Raw genomic sequence first — 16889 nt, forward strand, 5'->3', positions numbered from 1 at the left:
GTATTGGAATTACTACCTTAGAAATTTTTTGATATAATTTTCCTGGTATATCTTTTTTCTTACTTTTACTTTTGACCTCTCTATACCTTCTGCTTTAAGTGTGTCCCTTCTGGACAATATATTAATTAGTTTGATTTTTTTTTTTGTATCCAATATGAAAACTTCTGTCTCTTAATTAGTAAATTTGACTCATATACATTTACTGTAATTACTTCATGTTAGAATGTATACCTTAAATATCATTTTATATCTTCCCTTTCCTTTTTTATTTTTCTGGAGAAGGTTTTCATTGGATAGTTTAAGTTCTCTTCTATAATTCTAAAATTAAACCTTTTAATTTTGTGTCTACTATCGTTACTGCCTTAAACTCATATTCATTTTTATTCACTTTTCTTGAATTTTTAAACATAGGAAGTTTTAAAAAATAAAAACCTGGAACATTTTCTCCTTCAGCACCACATTACGTTGATACTGTCTAAAAGTTTATTTACAGGTTGTTGATAGATATACTGCCTTTTGTCACTTTGAGCCTCACTTGTCTCATTATTTTGCTTTATCATTTCAAGGAATGATAAACTTCATAGGTCATTGGCTTCTTTTACAATTAATATCTCATGAAATATCTCCTAAATTTTTCTCTTCACATTATTTGAATACTTTCTCTAAAAATGTTTTTAAGGTAGATCTTTGCATAGAAAATCTTCTGAGGCCTGATATGTCACTGATATTTGTATTACACATTCACATTTTAGTGAAATTTTAGCTTGTTATCAAATTCTGGAATAAAGTTATTTTCCTTTAATATGTACAAATATTAGTATATTGAGTATCTAGCATTGCTGTTGGTAAGTCTGATATCAACCTTATTCTTATTCTTTTGTAGATGATCTGTTATTTCTCTCTGCATGCTTTTAAAATCTCTCTTTCTGTTTGATATTCTTAAGTCTATCTTGTTAAATCCCCACACTTCTTATCTGTACTGTGTAACACCTTCAAAAAGAAGTCTTTATCTTTTATTAATTATAAACGTTTATGTTTTTTCAAAGATCTATTCTTCTTTTCATATGCTTTCTTTCTGGTACTCTTCTCAGGTATATGTTGGCACTTCTACATCTATGCTGCTTATCTATCACTTTTCTTTGTCTATATTTTCTCTTTTTACATTTTTAAAGTCTTTTCTTGAAGAATTACTGAATCTGGCTTCCTATCTCTTTAAAATTCTTCAATGCACCCATCCTATTGCTTGTCCCATCTATTATGCTCTTTATATTGGTGTTTATATTTTACTTATCTACTATTTCCACTTTTTGTTATTTCTGATTCTTGATTTATGTTACAAATATTTCCCGTGATCTCTCCTCTAAATATTCTTATCAGGATATTGGAAATTCTTGATTTCCACAACTCTGTTTCAGTAGCATATATTTAGCTTTTTGTCTTCTGAATTCATTGTGCTTGTGATGGTCCCTAGAGGTATCAGCTACTCAGTCAGAAAACACATATGGGGAAGAAACTGAAGTCCATGCCACAAATTGTACCAGCTTTCGAAGAGAAGGGACCAGATGAGCCTCAAGGAGAATGGGCCCAAATGCCAAAAAACCTACTCTTGGTGACCTCTGTTGCTGCTTCTGTACCAGTTAACTCTCTTGGGCAGGATTTTACCTTTCCACACTTAGAAAGATGCTGCACTAGGGAAAATCAATCTCCTGGGGTGGTATTCCAGCAGCCATGCAAGTTTGGAGGGGAAGGGGTTGGAGAACTGAATGCCCAAGGGCAGCTACTTAGCCAGCACCCACTACCTGCCTTCACTAATTGTTCTCACAGTCAGGGCTTTTGAACCACCCTGGTACAGAACACCAGCCCTTGTGCTTTGGGCTGTCTGTGCCATTTCTAGGGAATGAATGAGCTGTGACTGTACCAACTCAAAAAAAAAAAAAATTGAGTGAAGGACAGAGAATTAAACAATTCCATCCAGCCCATCCTTTCACTGCCGCCACTTGGGCAACCCACAGCCCCAGGCTGCAATTGCTCAGCCTAGGCACATCACCTCAATGTGGTCTACAGTGTCAGCCGCGGAGGTTGTTTCTACTGTTTCCTGGAGTCCAGGCTTCTCTTTAGCTGCTGTGGTTTCTCCAGGGTTATTTTTAGGGGGGGAGCTAGAAGCATATGTACCATCTTGACAGTAACCAGAAGCAGTGAAAGGAGTTCTAACTTATGCCCCTGAGGAAAGTCTCTTTTTATACGCTGCTCAATGTCATTTACTCATTGAAAACGTATTTCTACAGTAAGTAGCTAGGGGGAAATGCCCTTAACTTTCTCATTGAACTTTCAGAATTCAGTGATCAGACAATGATTTTTGATTTCTTAACCTTTAAAAATGTTAGAAAAACTTTTCATATGATATACTGTGACATTTGGTCACATTACGAATGGCCTGTGGTTAAAATTGCTGAACACCATTACAATTTTATTAATTTTCTATGTTGAATGGTTATCTCATATTTTGTCTTATCCAGTTATCCAAATCCTTGTGACTATTAATTATTGAGGAAAAGGAAACACGGTCAAGTCAATGATATATGCAGGCACTCTTTGCTTTAGACAGGATCATAAAAATGACCGTGTATGTTTCAGCTGAAACCATACATAGCAGTCTTAATAGTCAATGGGGAAAATTACAATTGTTCTGCGACCTTTAAAATTTCTTGTCAAAACATTGAAATCTCTTTTGCTGTTGGTTATGCAAATGCATAAGAAAATGAAAAAATATGGTAAAAGTTTTTTTAGTATGCTATAATTTAAAGCATTAGAAATAAGGCTTAAAGTGTTTTACACTTTTGTAAAAGAACTTATGAAGAATAGTTTGTCTTCTTCTCATGTATGGCTTATAGCACTTGATAAGCATTTTTTTCTAGGCTTTGGTGAATCTTCACACCCCATTTTAAGTTCGGATCAGCTTCTAACATTTTATCCTTTGCACTTTCAATCTTGTGAAGTATCTCTGAGCACCCATTTAAGGTAAAGATTTTTAATGGCATCAGTTCCTCTGTGAGATCTTCATCATTTTCATCACTAAAAGTTTTTTCATTTATGTTGGTAAGTTCATCTTCACCATGTTCTTCTGGCTGCTAATCTAGAGTCTCTCCATCAGTGGTAGTGCCAACATTCCATGATCAGCTATTTCTTCTAGGACTCTATTTACAATCAATACAAATTTCACTTCTAGCATCATCACTTGTGTGTGTGTGTGTGTGTGTGTGTGTGTGTGTGTGTGTGTGTTTCACTTTCATGTTTGTTGGCCAGTTTTCTCTTCTGATTATCCATTTGCGTAAATGTCGCATGGGTTTATCTCTGGGAGACAAAGCACTGACATCAACATACACTTTGCTGTCTGTGCATGAACTGAATAACTAATGCACAGTGATCCATCATCAAGAGACTGGAAGGAGTAGCATTAGTGGTCCATTGATTATGATGAGAATCTGCTATTAATGTAATGATCTGTGGGAAAAGAGCTAGCAGCAAAGTTTGTACTTCCTGCTATTACTCCCACTTAATATACCATTAAATTTGTTGGAGGATTGTTGTTATTTAACTAAATACTTGTGACTGAAATTCATACGTATATAAACTATGTACAATTAAACTGCCCATCTATATCATATAACACAGACCGCCATTTGCCAACTGGATGACTGTGGTGGCTATGAAAGTATGCCCCTCACATGTCTGCTATAGGAGGTGTTTGATGGATAGCTTCAGGCGCTGAGATTTGAGCCTACCACTGTGTTCCTGCCAGGCCTTCACTTCCCATGTGCTGCTGCTGGCCAATGGCTAACTTTTGCAATGCCTGACTTGGGCGACTTTTTATCATGGATGCCCCACTAACTAAGCTAAAACTTTTAGAAATGCATTCCAGTCTGTGGCTCTTCCTATGTAACCCTCCTTCCTCCCCTCTCTCCTTTCAGAGGTTACACCTGAATCCTGGTCCAAAGGCTCTCCACCTCCTCTAACTCTTTCCCTTCTGGATATTTCCTCCAGTAAATCTGTTGCACATCTAACCTCATTTTAGCATCTGGTTCTCAAAGGTTTTTTTAATGCAAGCAATTCTGAGAGTGGACCAAGAAAACGGGTAATATGGGGATTTGGAACTGGTCTGTGACCACCTGGCAGGTGAAGAGAATACCATCATGAGTGCCATTGGAAGATACAGGTAGTCCCTGGCTTTTGATTTTGCAGATGGTGACCTGGAGAAATGTCCAGGTGAAGTAGAATGATTATAGATGTGATTTTGGACATTTGGAAGAACACCTACAAAGTCTGCAGAGTTGGCTAGTTATTGCTAAGTTGTATAAGTGACCCACAGAAGAAAAACTAGAAAGAGGATCATTAACAAGTGGTTACAGGGTGACAAAGAGGTCCTTCTCTCTTTGCTGAAAGTACAGAGGTAGTTAGGCAGTAGACTGATGGTTCAATAGAGTCATGAAGTACCAGAGATGTTTGAATGCTCAACCAAGGCACGTCTGCCAGGTTAAGGTCAGGGCACTGGTTAAGAAAACCTGACATCCTGAAGCATGGGTTGGGGACAAGACATCTATTAATCTGTTTTATTTATTTGTTTATTTATTTAGAGATGAGATCTTGCTATGTTTCTCAGGCTGGATTTGAACTCCTGGGTTCAAGCAACCCTCTTGCCTCAGCTTCCTCAGTAGCTAGAACTCTAGATACTTGCCATTGTGCCAGGCCCAGGGACAGGAAATCTAAACGGTTGACTCTTAGGATGTTGAATCTTCACAACCTCCTGAGTCACAGAGCTTATGATGGGGGAACCACCCTCCTCTAGTACAAGCTCCCAGTGTAGAAGCTGCTCAGCAGAGGCAACAGGTGCCTATCAGGAGCTGCCCCACCCACTCTTCTTGCTGTCAGATGGTAACCAGCCAGTTGTTAATCTCATGATATTGTCTCTCCAGTAGGAATGATGGAAAATAATAACACAGGAAATTTTGGGAAGTCAAAGGAGGGTAATTTAATTCAGTCTTGATCCAAGGAGGGACGGAGAGACTAGACCACTCAGCAAAAGTCAGGCATGAATTGGGGGTGTAAGCCTTGGTGGAAGGAGAATATTTACATGGGGGAGAAGAGAACAGGGAGGGGAATTCTACACAAAAGGCATGGCATGTATAGGGGCACAGAGGTTTTAGAAAATATAACATTTTTCAAAAGCTGAAAACAGTTCAGTATATCAGAAGCACAGGCAATAATATCAAGGAATATTAGAGAGGAAATATAGGTTGTACAAGTGTCATGGATGTTATCATATTTAGCTTTTCTGAAGTACAGTATGAGTAAGCCCAAGGTGAATTTAGCTGTGGAGGGAGGGTGAATTACATGTTTATATTTATGTTTATCAACAATTACTTAGTGTCATAAAATTATACATGCATATATGCACCAAGGTAGTTATCCTTCTTTTACTTTAGTTGGCAGCAGAGGTGAAGTTGTTAGTTTTCAATAAAAACGTTACAGGAAAGAGGTCCTGATCCAGATCTCCAGGGAGGGTTCTTGGGTCTCCTGCAAGAAAGAATTCAGGGTGAGTCAGTAAAGTGAAAGCAAGTTTATTAATAAAGTAGAGAAATTAAAAAGTGGCTACTCCATAGACAGAGCAGCCCTGAGGGCTGCTGGTTGCCCATTTTAATGGTTATTTCTTGATGGTATGCTAAACAAGGGGTGGATTCTCAATGCCTCCTTTTTCTAGACCCTATAGAGTAACTTCCCGACATTGCCATGGCATTTGCAAACTGTCATGGTGCTGGTGGGAGTGCAGCCGTGAGGACGACCAGAGGTCACCCTCATGGTCATCTTGGTTTTGGTGGGTTTTGGCCCGCTTCTTTACTGCAACCTGTTTTATCAGCAAGGTCTTTATGACCTGTATCTTGTGCCGACCTCCTATCTCATCCTGTGACTTAAAATGCCTTAACTGTCTGGGAATGCAGCCCAGTATATTTCAGCCTTATTTTACCCAGCTTCTGTTCAGGATGGAGTTACTCTGGTTCAAACATCTCTGGCAAAAGCAATCATAATATACACTTTATTTTTAATAATTAAATGGAACTAGCACTATAAATTGACCTGGGATTTGCCTCCTCAAATGTCTGTGGAGATTGTACAGGTGATTTAGAAAATCCAGTCAAGTTGAATTCACTAGATTTTCATCTAAATCATGTTCCTTAGGAGGCCTTTTTTTTTTTTTTTTTCAGTAGGAAGGCCAACTTTTAGTGTCTGTTTTTTTGCAGAACTCTTCCAGTCAGTATTTGTTCTAAAAGTTTAAGGAGAATGACTTTAGAAAGTTATTTGTGGAGGCTCAGAAGCCAAAGGGAAAGAAGAAGATTTGAGAATTGTTATAACAATTAAAGGTTATGGAGAAAGGACAGATTTGTAATACAGGTTTGAGTTTTCTCAGGAACCACCTGAGGTAGTAGTCGCCCTTGGATACATACACTTCTTTCTGGAATATTGACTTGATGAGAATCTGGGCTGACAGAAAATAATGCCATTGACCTCACCTCTGTGTGATTTCTTTTTTCTACAAATTGGAACCAGTGTATTTTAGAATACTTGTTTTGTATTTCTTAGTGAGACAGCAAATAGTTGGAAAGTTGGTTCCATTAAGTAGGCACATAGAAGATTAGGATTTATTTTAAATATTGTTACAAGTGTTATTTGATGTTTCAGACCTGAAGATCCAAAGCAACACAAGAGAAAAATATTTTGTCTGACAAACGTGGATTTTGATTTGTTTGGGATAGAAGGAGATGCATCAGATTCCTTCCTGGAACTTTCCCTCGGGTTCTCTAAGTGTGGGACTAAAAATTATTTTTATATCTGCATTTTTGTTTGTTAATGGGACGTTTAAAATGGACTTGATGAGAACTGAAAATGTCATTTCGTGATTGGGCAGGATTTGGCTGATCAATGGAAAACTGTTTTGTCATGGCTTCAAATGGATTCCCTGTGAATCTTTCCAGGACTTCCAATTCCAGATGCTTTATAAAAGCCATCAGTATAATGAATTAGACAGAAATATGAATCCTCGTATGGTATTTTGACCCCAGCTGGTAATATGACTGTGATCCGAGGCAAGAATTTCCAGAAGTACTAAATGCAATGCAGCAACATATTAGTTTCAGCTATCATGGTATCAGATTTTCATTCTCCTCCAGCCTCGTGCTACATGAAGAATACAAGCAGTCCTGTGAGATACTTCCCGAGTCTGAAGCTTTTATGTCCGGATCCTCAGAATCTAAATCCCTACTTGCACAACAAAAAGAAAACCTGGAAAATATTTTGGGAAATGAGAGTGGGGATAACAAACCTAAAGTTCATCAGGAATCTGTCTAACATGGCTCGCAATGCGGTACACTGACAATAAAGTGACCCAGCCCCCTGGGCCACAGAGGAAGAGTTAAAAGACACCCAGCAGCTGTTCCCCTTTCTCCAGAGGCCAGAAAAGGAAATGGGTTTACGCTGGAGCAGGAGGGATTTAGCCTGGTATATGAAAGGATTTCTGCCTCAAGGTAATGCTTTCTCACGAACAGCACAATCACGTCACCTGCTTCTGTTATTTAAAAACACAGAATCTAGTGTCTTCTGATGGCAAGTTAGAGACCACTGATCCCTGGAGTTTCAGAGGCCCACCAGATGGCTCTTTTTAATATTCTAAAATACCTAATGATAGAGATTAAACATTTCAACTCTATTATTCTGTTCCTTGAATAGACTACTAAGAATATCTTTTTGAAAACCCTTTGAATGAAATGATATTGGCTCAGTATTGCCTCATGTTGGTCATATGCTCTTATTTTAATAAATGTTTTCTGTGGAAACAAATAGAGAAGTAGTTGTGACTTAATTTTAATCATTTGTTTGCTGGTCAAAATTCTACCAAAACTTGGGTCCGATGAAAAAGAAATGAAAAATTAAAAAGAAGCTCTTGGTGGTAAAAAGGCAAGAATCTGCTTTTCTGTCTGCTTTTTTAAGAAGCGGACAGCAGAATGTATTAAACCAGTTGGAGTTCAGATCCATCTGGGTTAGAAGTCTAACACTATATTCTGTCTACATGTGCTTTTTCTAGCCTCAAAAAGCCTTTACTTTGCTCATTTTAAAATAGTAATACTCGACTTGCAGATTAATTGTGACTATCACATGAGAAAATATCACATGTGGTATTTTCACATGCAAGACTAGACTTGAAGGTCTCTTGTTCTGAGGAATACAGAAACACAGAAATAAATTTGCCAGGAAAGAAATTAACAAGTACTTGAAGTCACGCAATTGCAAAAGGAGAAATGTTGTTGAATGGTCTTCAAAATGACAAAGTCATATGACCATTGCCTCGAACTCATATGCTTGTTCCCTAGTTTGTCTTCACTACAGAGATGGTAGGGACCATTGCAAAAACAAGTAATAAGAATGAAGAGCTTTCACTAGTAACAACGATTTTCTTTTTTTTTTTTTTTTTTTTTTTTTTTATTGCATCTTTGCCTTCTTGGTTATTAGTCATTTTATTAAAGCAGCTTTAACACAGTTGGTTATGTATGCAGCTCATATACTATTTATAGGTTCTATGTGTTGTGGTTTATTCATTGACTTCTCAAGGCTTAACCATTCTTTAATCCATTGGAAAATAAATGTGATGTAGTTCTTCGGAGCTGCTGTCCACATTTTCTGTTTTCCTTCAGCATTTTACCAACAGCTCATTCTTGCAAAAGAGATAATAGGGGACTCAACTTCCTGTATTAGACTAAATCTTTCTTTGGAATAGACCAAATTCTTCATTGCCTTCTAGTTGGATGGGCTGTCCTGCTTCTCTTACTCAGGTCTAGGTGATATTTTGCTTTGTCCATTCTGCAGGTTATCCAAGTGTTTTACAGACAAGGCTGAATGGGAACAGATGCCCCATCTCCTATAGGAAAGAGCTCATGGCAACTTCCTAGATATGGCAGCAATTTTGAAGGTGGACAACAGCTCAGTGTGGACACATTTGTGGCTCTCCTGTGGATAATGCCAGCCTGCTTTCCCAGGAGCATCTCATTTGGAGTTTTTCCTTCTGCTTTACTAGTAGCAACTTACTACCAAAGCCATCAGCCATGTATTTAACCTTGTTCTGAAGTTTCCAAATAGGGATAATTCAAAAGTAGACCTGGATGGTTTCAGTAAGACAGACACATGGCTATGATGAATATCAGTCCTTGGCCAGACTAATTTATGTACTCTTTATAAGTCATAAGGACACATCTCCAACTATTTTAAGTTACAAGCAAGAAATTTCTAATCTGAAAGGCTGAATGTTTTTAGTTTCTAAAGAAAATCAGAAAATAATTTTGTGGCTGCATATGCTGAAGGGATAACGTTTGGATAGGATAATCTTTTTAGGCAAAATTCTCTCAGAGGTTGAAAGAATTCTTTTAAAAAAAGAGTGTATGGAAATGTATAAATACATCATGTTCCTGTATTAGACCAAGAATCCCAGAGAGGCTAGAAGGTTCATCCTCAGAAGTTTACACTTAAAAGGTAAACTCGAGCTGTGTGTTTCCTCTAGGGGACGGCTCAGGCATTAGGAGGCTAGTCGTGTCCTTAAAGGCCAACACTGTCAGCCTGTCCAAAGTTCATCTTCCTAGTGGGACTCGCCTCAAAATGCAATTAGTAGGACATTTGTAGAAATCTTTTCGGTGTATGGTTACAGAGATTTTCAGGTTGACTCTGCTTGGAGGATGCCAGCAAGACTTTCTGCTATTGATTTCTGAAAAGTGCAAAGATCATTTGTCTGGCTGACACTGTATTTGACATTTAAATGCACTTAGTCATAGAGTCCTAACTGCCCTTCCCATGGCCATTCATGGAGTTGTTTCCCAAGATGTTCCACAGCCAGTGGCAGGAACTCCGTCCTCAGTTCCCCACTCGATTTGGAGAGCCTCTGTCATAGCTTTTTGCTTTCTCTTTTTTCTCACTTCTGATGTGGATTAAAGTCTGCACTCACAGCTTACTCCGATAGTTTAAGGATATTTGATCCTTCAGTATTTATCCATTATTGGCTCTGTTTACCCAAGGGAAAATTAAGTGCAGGGCCTTAGAACAGTGAGCGCTTTAATACGCGGATGCATATGCTGATCTCTGACAGATGTTGGTCTTTGGGAACAACAGAAAGGGGAGGTACGTCATTCACTTGGGAAGCTGCTTGTGCAAACTGACTGATCTTGCAGGTGCCCAGGCAGCGTGGCCATGAGCCATAAGCAATGCTGAGAAAAAAGTCTGCTGCAGGGGCAACTCCTGAAATATGTCGGTCTTTCACACACACAACCAGCCAGCTGGCAGGGGATTTCGAGCAGTGCCTCATAGGAAAAACAGTGGTTCTAAAAGGTATTCATCTTAATTATATATGACTGGGCTTTAAGGTTTAATTTTGTGTTTCCTATAAAAAGAGAAGTCTTATTTGTAGTTGTTACTAGGCAGTCTTATTTCTGAGTCTACTCAGGCATGATCCTTTTCTCGGGCTTAAATGCATATTAGGCAAGGTGGCTTTTGTGCATGCCGTGTGTGTGTGTGTGTGTGTGTGTGTGTGTGTCTGTGTGTGTGTGTGGTCTCATATATATTTGAGGTAAATATTTTTTGATTGTTTTTGAGGCAGGGTCTTGCTTTGTTGCCCAGGCTGGAGTGCAGTGATGCAATCACAGCTCATTGCAGCCTCAACCTCCCGGGCTCAAGCATTCCTCCCACCTCAGCCTCCCAGGTAGCTGAGACTACAGGTATGCACCACCATGCAAGACTAATTTTTAAGTTTTGTTGTAGAGTCAAAGTCTCACTCTGTTGCCCAGGCTGGTCTCAAACTCCTAAGCGATCTTTCTACCCCAGCCTCCCAAAATGTTGAGATTACAGACATGAGCCACCCTAGCAAAGACTCTTTGGTTTCTGATTTAACATTTAAAAATAGAAAATTTTGGTGTTCAAAGAGCCCTGTAGCACTAAGATGACATCTTTTTGCAAGTGCAGATTTTCTATTGCCCTGGCCATTTGGATGAGGGAGGAAAATGCAGGGCTGCCCCGAGAGCATCTTGAGGGCAGGGCTGTGTCTTAGTCACCTGGGCATTCAGTGTGCCTCCTGTGGTGTCTGTTACATGAGGGGTTGGATGCCCTGTGCTCAGTGAAGTCAAGCTCCTAACACAGACAGGTGTCCCAAGCTCCCTACACAATTGCCCTTATGCATGATATTCCAAAAAGGGAAGAAACGCTACAAAGGCAGTCGTGACTCAGACTTTGAGAATTTGGCGAAAACTTTATTTTCATCGTGTGTATAAAACCCTTATTTTCACAACCACCAGCTGATAGTGTGACATCACTGGTCTAAATTACCATCAACATTTTGTCTGACCGGCACTCTCTAGTAGGACTCTGGATAGATGCCATCCCCCTAAGACCTCCTCATTCATGAAGAACTGCAGCCCTGGAGCCAGTCTTCTGGGGTTCAAATCCAGGCTCTGTGCCTTCCTAGATAATTTCGATGGCTCAGCCTCTGGCTAGATCGGTTGTTGGTATAAGGATTAAATGAACCAATCCATGTGAGTGCTCAGATCGGAGCCGTGCACACACTACATATGCAATACATATTATTGTGTTTCATTGCTGAACTCTTTGATAACCTCTTTTCCAGGGAATGAGGTGAAATCTAGAGGGAATTCTTGAACTTTGTCTTCCCTGCAGTGACCAGAATGTGATACTATTCGGGGCTTTCTGGGACCTCAGTTCTGCTCCTCCCTCAATCCTGCAGCCTGGCTCCGACTCTCCATCCCAGCTCTGCTCCATGCTGTGTTGCCCCCACTCCTGTCCCTTGTCTTGGCTCTAGGTCTGGATGGTCCTGGACTCTAACCACATTCAACTCAGACTCACCCTGAGTGTGAGTGTGGCCAATCGCCCACACTACCCTGCACATTGTAACTTTAAGTGTCTGAAGGTCTCTTTCTAACATTTTAACTCAAGGGATTTGAATCAAGTTCCTGTCTCTCAGGGAAGACAGGGATTCACTTTTCAAGAACATGGACCGAGTAGCCACCCAGTGGAAAGCACTGCTTTCAGTGCCAGGAACACAGCGGTGAACAAAACAAACTCTTTGTGCTCATGGAGATCCCATGCTAGTGAGGGAGTCAGACAGTAAGCAAGTGGATTTGATTGAAAGCCAAGTTTCTGGTACAGTCAAATTTCTTAAGGGTTGTAAAAGGTCATAATTATTTCCACCTAGGGAATATTTACCCCTATGGGGAAACTCTGTCCATTTCTGCCCATCAGAGCAAGTAAAACACAGGACTGTCACAGTTATTCCAGAGCTCCATGAGGCAAGCAAAAGTCATCATATTGGTTTATTCTCTTCCTTCCAGGGAAATATTTGCAGTGCCAGCAGCATTCCAGGGTTCAGTTGGGGCCAATGTAAAGCCAGTCTCTTACTTACAGGATACATCTCAGACTGAGCGCCCAATGTCACGGGAAACCACTGGGCCACAGGAAAGGCAGGTAAGTATCATGGTTATAGATTCAGGTTTGGAGTCAGACAACTGCTTTCACGTTTAGGTTCACTACCACTTATTGGTAGAATAACCATGAGCAAATTACTTAGCCTCTCTGCTTAGTCTTCTAGGGTTGCCTTAACAAAATACCACAGACTGGGTGGCTTCAACAACAAACATTTGTTTCGTTGAAGGCTGGGAAGCCTGCGATCAGGGTGCCGGTATGGCTTGGTTTTGGTGAGGACTATGCTGCTGGTTTGAAGACAGCAGTCTTCTTATGTCCTCACCAGGAGAGAAAGTGAGCTCTGGTCTCTCTTGTAAGAATACTAATCTCATTATGGTGACTCTACCCCTATGATGTCATCTAAGCCTAATTACCTTCCAAAGGCCCCCACCTTCAAATGCCATCGCATTGGCATTTATGGGTTCTACAGATGAATTTGAGAGTGGGTGACACAAATATACACCCATAACACTCTCTAAACTTCAACTTTCTCATCTTTATAATGAGAACATGTAAGTATTTAGGTCAAAGAGTTTTGTGAAATTTAAATGAGATTATGCACCCAAAATTTGACATAGTACAAAATAAACTACCTGATGTTTAAAGTCAAACTCATTTTGGCTCCAGGAAATCAGTAAGCCCATTTAGAGCATTCAAGAAGGCAGAGCTACTGTTGGTCTTATCTGGGCTGCCACAGGTGTGGTGGGGGTTTCCCAGGAAGCAGCAATATTTTGTTAAGCAGCGCAGTCTCTTGGATGCCTGGTGAAACCAAATCTCTTAGACATCATCTGTGAACATGATGAGCAAGACCAGTCCTTAGGGAGATGGCATCCTTAGGAAGCAGGCAGGGGGTTATGTGGGGTAGTTCAGGGCAGGTCTTCAGTGATGGGGACAAGCAAGCGTGGAAGGGAAATCAGATTACACAGAAGTTGGGAGACAGGAAAAATGATATTCTAGTTCATTTTTCTGAACTGGCTGAGCAGACAGATGCCCCATAATTCACCCAGGGGTAACAGGGGCCCAGGTCTGTGTTAGCAGATGAATCCCAATGCTGAGTGCCTGGTTTGGATTCATTCGCAAGAGGTTGGGGTTTAGGGGAGGGTATTTATTTTATTTTTATTACTTTTTGAGACAAGGTCTTGCTTTGTCACCTGTGCTAGAGTGCAGTGGTCCAATCACAACTCACTGCAACCCCTACCTCCCGGCTCAAGGGATTCTCCCACCTCAACCCCCGAAGTCGCTGGGACTAGAGATGTGCACTATCACACTTGGCTATTTATTTATTTGTTTGTTTGTAGAGCCAGGGTCTCCCTGAGTTGCCCAGGCTGGAAAAGGGCTTAACACAGGTATAACAGGATTGTAAATTTATTCACATAACTCAGCTGTACAATGAAATTCTACATATTTATTTTTTACATGTTTACTTTTCTCAACTAATCTAATCTTCATGGGCCATACCTGCTGGGTTGTGGGGTGGTCAAGGACTTATGAGGAAATTCCCAGCCCACTTTCTTCCACCGTGATAGCCTCTTTTGAGCTATTCTTTCAAACTCTCGTCTCCGTCAGATAAATACTTAGCTAAGGGAGCTGTGTTTGTCTTCTAAATGTGAGAGAGGGCCTGGGGGAAGAACTTATATTTCTTCTCACAGATAATACTGAAGGAAACATTTCATTAGGGTGTCCTACCAATGTAGATTTTTCGTGATTTCCTTGCAAGCTTCCCTTCTGCCTTGCTTTTCCCTCCTCTGGAGCTCACATCCTCCTCCCCTAGCCCAAGGGGCTCCAGTGCTTGCAGTCTTTGTAAAGGAGCATGGTCTGGGGCCAGAATCCTCTGTACCCAGCAGACACTCCTCCAGGGAAGATGTACAAGGAGGGCAGCTTAAGCAGATGTAAACCTTAGGTTAAAACTTTAGCCCCCAAGGCTCAAAAACAGGAAGATTTTTCTTCCTGTGTACTTCAAGTGTCACTACTGGCTAGTCACGTGGACATAAAATAAGCTTTCGTTATCAGATATGCTTTTTAAGATATAAAAATAGACCATACCATATGTCCTAAAAACAGTGATCCCAGGTGTTTAAAATGCATATTTATATACAGTGATATGGTTTGGCTCTGCATCCCTACCCCAATCTCATGGTCAGGTGTAATCCCCAATGTTGTAGGTAGGGCCTGGTGGGAGGTGATTGGGTCATGGGGGTGCATTTCTCATGGTTTCACACCATCCCCATTGGTGCTGTCCTCTCAATAGTGAGTTTTTGAGAGATCTGGTTGTTTAAAAGTGTGTGGCAACTCTCCGCAGGCTCTCTTGGTCTTGCTCCTGCCATGGAAGACACCTGGTGGAAACATGGTGGAAACCATGCCTTTGGTCATGAGTGAAAGCTCCCCAAGGCCTCCCCAGAAGCAGACTCTATCATGCTTCCTGTATTGCTTCAGAACTGTAAGCCAACTAAAACTCTTTTCTTTATACATTGCCCAATCTCAGGTATTTCTTTATAGCAATGTGGGAATGAAGGAATACATACGGTGACCAAGTTTCGCCTTTCTATGTTAAATTTATTATAGCTGCCCAATAGCTACATATACTAAGCTAAATGTGGTTTCAAATATTAAGTCCTTTTAAATTTTTAGATGTAAATAATTTGGCTTCTATGAAAGTTTCACAATACATATATAACAAATATTGCATACCTAACTGTGAGGACAATAAAAATATCACCCATAATACAGGGGAAATAGACTGAGGTACACAGTTAAGTAGATGGCCTAAGATGTCACATTGTCCAAGTCAAAATTAAACTACTGCTTAATTTTTTAAAAAGGACTGTTATCCTGAGATAGTTACACATGGAAGGAAGATTGCTTATTTAAGAAATATTACCCAAGATTAGTGGCAGAACACAGAAAAAGAAGAGATTGGGCCCAGGTTTGAGAAAATTAAGGAAAATTGATGAATTACTTAGCTGATAGTTTTAAGATGTGTTGGTAGTTCAACAGAGGTGGTCTGACCTCAGTGCACTTAGGGCATCGTTTACATGCTTCAGAGGGCTAAGGAGGAGGCTTGATCATGAAGATGTGCTGTTGAAGAGACCAGATAAGCCTACCTGAGCCCCACCAGGGTATACTCCACGACCATCAAGCCTCCACCTGAAAATGTCTCCAGCATGGAGACATTAAAATTAAAATTAAAATTAAAAGCCAATTTGACCTAACAAATTCAAAGAACCTACTAGTAAGTTTATTCTCATGTACAAGGAAAGTCTTGCTTATCCTTCCCTGATCTACCTGGGTTTCGCCTTCACCTGTATGCAGAGTTGTTAATACCTTCCCACTCTCTGTTCCCATGTCAGGCTGGGTACTATTGAAACGTTCATCGTTCCTTTCAGCATGTGGATTAATGTGCTCATCTCCTTATCAGCGTTTGCAATTTAAGGACACAGATTTTTTTTTTTAATCTCTCTCATTTTTGTGTGTTCTCAGGGGCAGGAGAGAAGGGATGACAATGTGTTGAATTAATGTTAATCATTAAAAGGGTCACAGCCCCAAATTTCTTTCATCCCTACTTGATCCAAATCGATTAAATTTATAAAATTCTTAAGAAATTTGAATTTTTTAAGTAGGCATATGAAATCTGTCATTCAACAAAGATATTATTCTGAATACTCAAAACCGAAAGATTTTTAGTTGGAGAAAGGTCCTGGACCTATCTGGTGGTCAGTTCAGTAGAAAATTGCATAGTATGAAGGCAACAATGGAAAAAAAGTAAAGTCCCAAATAACCATCCTGTCTTATAACCTACAAATAATGTTATATAAAACTTTAAATTCAAATATATTTGTTAGCATGTTTGAAATCTATTTGTTGTTTGTTTGTTTTCCTGAGCCCCTCAGATAGTGAATTGGACTTAGGAACAGAGTTTGAAGAATAAACTAGAATCAGTCAACTGTATGGAGGGTAAATGTCCCCTAGGGAGACAACCACCAGAAAAAGAGGCTGAAGAGTAAGCAGCAAGGGAAGAGCTGGTGGCTCCTCTTGTCTGCAGCGCAGGGTGTTGTGAAAGCAGAAGAGAGAAGGCTGGCGGGGGTGGGGGGAGTCCCGAGCAGATCATGGAGGGTCCTACAAATCTCACTAAATTCCACAGGAAGTCTGAGAAGCATTTTTCTAGGGGAGGGATGCTATCATATTTGCAAAAAAGCAGGCTTGAAAATCATTCTCAAGGTAGCACAGGTGCTGGAAGAATAATGAAAATTATTGACCCTTTCAAATTTCTTATTCTGTGCCTGGTATTATTCTAGGCACATTACACATGTTACTGCATTTCATTTTCACAGCAAAAT

The sequence above is a fragment of the Sapajus apella genome, unplaced genomic scaffold (assembly GCF_009761245.1).
Source record: "Sapajus apella isolate SASKATOON/1434 unplaced genomic scaffold, GSC_monkey_1.0 scaffold35, whole genome shotgun sequence".
NCBI lineage: Eukaryota > Metazoa > Chordata > Mammalia > Primates > Cebidae > Sapajus > Sapajus apella.